Below are 3,647 nucleotides of genomic sequence, written 5' to 3' on the forward strand. Positions count from 1 at the left end.
CCCCAGAGAGATTGCAGCCGGTAGCTTTGGGACGAGTTGTCCTGGGAGGGCTGCAATTTTAAAATCGGGCGAGGCTCTGAATTGGAAAGTGAATAGCTCAGGGAGAGTACAGTGGCAGGAGGCAGTCTCCAGGGCTCGATGTCAGGCGCAGCTCGCCTTCGCTTGGTTCACAATGCCCCCGGAGAGGTTGCAGACCGGATTAACTATGAGGGCCGTCCTTGCTCGGCCACCATTTTTAGGACAGGCAAGGAGAAGAGGTAGAGTTGTTGTGTCCATTCAACGGGGCAGCAGCTAGGTGAGCGATTAGCGGCAAGAGACAAGTCTCCAGGGCTTGTGGCTGGGGCGATACACCTGCGCCTGGGTTAAGGAGCCCCCGAGTGATTGTGGTTGGGTGCTTCAGGCCAAATTGTCCTGGAAGGGCTGCCATTTTTAAAACAGGCAGGCCGAGGTGGAGAGATGAATCCGATTACGCTCCAAGTTGAAGCGTGCTCTTTGGGACAGCCGACTTCTTCAGATGGCCAAGTGTGAAGGGGGTCCCGTGTCTGCTGATGTCGGTGATACTGACAGTGCTCCTGCGGTTCCGGGAGGAGGTGTCCTGTGGTCGAGAGAGGACAGGGAGGTGCCGTTCACCTTTGAGGCACATGGAGTGTGATGCGGCGGTGCTCCTCTTCCGACTCGAATCAGGTTTGACTGGCTCGGAAATCTGTTGAGTGCACGATCTAAGTTCCAGGGGCTGGTTGGGAGGCAGCTAGGATTGTTTTTTTCATGGTTGTTGTCCGTCCGTAGCTGGAGCTCGATTTTGGTGCTCCCACCCTGCGGCCATCTTGCGGTGATGTAACATGTGACGTCAGCAGTGCATTGTGGCGACGTGAGATAAAGTTAGCTCAACTAACTATAACGGCTGAATTTCTCTGGTTTTGTACGAGTCAAATGTCCAACCAACTATAAAGTCCATGAAACCTATGTTTTTTTCTAAGCTTTTTTAAATGCTAATTAATCACTATAAAGTCCCTCAAACCTCTGGTGTTTTCAGTGAATTTCTAAGGTTTTTGAAATGCGAATTTATAACTATAAAGTAGTAATTGCATTTGCAGAGTGGTGCAGAAAGGTGGCTGGGCCTCCGATCAGCGCTCAGGAATTCCACTGTGCAAAAGTTACAGGAGGTACCAGTAGGGCGTCTTGGCCCCAAAAGTACCTCAGGAGTAAAGTGGACTTCTTCCCAAATCCCGTAGAGTGCCAAGAGTCATGTTTGCAGAGTGGTGGAGAAAGTGGAGATTGGTCTCTGAAGACCTCTTAGCAATACCACTGTGTGGGACATACTGGAGGTAACAGGAGGGGTAGCTGGACCCCAAGGATGTCCTTGGCGGCTAACTACCAATCCCATTACCTCCAGTAAGTCCCACATAGCAGCATTGGTAAGTTGCCAAAGCAGGCCACACACCCTTTGCCCACCAGTCTGCAAACCTGCTCCCCCGTGCACTCTTGAATCGGGATTAAAGTCCCCTTGGATGCTGGGGGTCCTTGGAGGCCAATTAGCCTACCTGATACCTCCAGTAGCCCTGGGTAATGGGATTGCTGAGACATGAAACCAGGCCATGCCCCCTTTCTCCACTACTCGGCAAATGCACCTCCTGGCACGCTCTTGGTTGGGGTATGAAGTCTCCTTGACTCCTGAGGGTCCCTGGGGGCCAACTAGACTCCTAAGGGTCCATTGGGGCCAACTAGCCCTCCTGTTATCAATAGTAATCCCCACAATGCTGGATTGCTGAGAGTGGTCCGAGGCCATGCCACCTTTTTACACCACTCTGCAAACACGCACTGCTGCTCGGAGGATGAAGTCCACTTTAGTCTTAAAAGTTCTCAGGACACATGTGGACCTTATTGCCTCACCAGCAGTGTGTCCGACAGGCACAATTAAAAAAGTGAGGCGGACCCGTAAGAAATTGAGGAAACAACTTACCAAGATGCCGGAAAACGAAGATATCAGGATACAACTCAGAAATACGAATAGTAATTTGAGGAAATTAAGATGGTCTGAAAAAAATAAAACCCAACAAGAGCTATGGACAAAAATCTTCCACGCTAGTAACCAACCAAATTCCAGAGAATTTTGGAAAATTATTAACGAAATAAACAGACCTAACAAGCATGTAATAGCCTCGCCTATAACAGAAGAGGACTGGGTAAGGTTTCTTAAAAAAACCCTATTCATCGAAATAGAATTGAGTACCAACCGTGAGGGCCACAAAGAGCCCACTGAAATACCAACTGAAACGGATCAGGTGATAAATTTCACAATCAGTGAGGTAGCAAACTTAATAAAGAGACAAAGGGATGGAGCTCCGGGTCCCAATGGTATCCCTTTTGCCCTCTTCAAAGAGGACCCCCTATTATGGGCCACCTATCTGACAAAGGTTTTCAATGAAATTATCCATACCGGGCAAATACCACAATCCTGGGGAGGATCTCTTATAACGCCCGTGTTTAAAAAAGGTAATTGGCAACTACCGGAGAATTATCGTCTGATCACCCTGCAAGATACGGATGCCAAGTTATTCGCAGGTCTCTTACTATCAATTTTGACTGATTGGGTCAAGGAAAAATCAATACTACCCCCAAACCAAACCGGCTTCATTAAGGGCTTAGGCACCACAACCAATTTGTTAATTTTATCAGTTTTAATGGATAAGTCACTTTGTTCTAAACAGTCACTTTACTTTTGTTTTGTCGATTTCAGATCGGCCTTTGATTTAGTAAATAGATCCCTCCTATGAAAAAAACTTGAGAGCTATGGAATCCCAGGCTCACTACTGACTCTTATTAAGCTATTATATTCTGATAACTGGGTCAAGGTGAGGATAGGTGATGGCCGAGCTTTGTCCAAAAAAATACTGGTGACTCGTGGCCTTAAGCAGGGATGCGTGCTTGCGCCTTTACTTTTTAACTTATTTGTGGCCGATCTTACCATCTCATTAAACGAGGCAAACTCACATCCACCTAGGTTAGCCGGAGAACAAATGTCTAACTTGCTATATGCAGACGACGTGGTATTGCTGAGCCACACAAAAGTGGGCCTGCAAAGACTGATCGATCGTACACTTAAATATGCAAAAAACAACCAAATGACAATAAATGAGACAAAAACAAAAATAATGGTTGTGACAGGAAGAAAAAGACAAAAGATGAAATGGTTGTTGGGCCAAACACAACTAGAGCAAGTGGAGAGTTATCAATATCTCGGTGTCCTCTTCAATGAGACCGGAAGTTTTGTACCACAAAGGGAAGATATAGTAAGGAAGGCGAATAGCTTGATTGAGGCATTTAGAACCCTACAAAAGAATCTATCTGCACTGTCATATGAACCGCTGTTAAAAATCATAGCTGCCAAATTATTACCATCCTTAACATATGGCGCTGAAGTGCTAAATGGGAAGGATGCTGTGCTTATCAACAATGCTGTGGCAAAAACGTATAAAATATTATTCTCCCTACCATGTAATGCCTCACAAGCGCAAATAAGGATGGAATTCGGTACGAACAATCAGCTATATGTCCGGCAAGGCCAAACTTTAAAAGTTTGGAATAGAGTAAAAAATGATCAGGACAATCAATTGTCTATAGCTTTGTGGAGAGAGGTTAAAGATAAC

This window comes from Lissotriton vulgaris, unplaced genomic scaffold (assembly GCF_964263255.1).
Source record: "Lissotriton vulgaris unplaced genomic scaffold, aLisVul1.2 SCAFFOLD_649, whole genome shotgun sequence".
Taxonomy (NCBI): Eukaryota; Metazoa; Chordata; class Amphibia; order Caudata; family Salamandridae; genus Lissotriton; species Lissotriton vulgaris.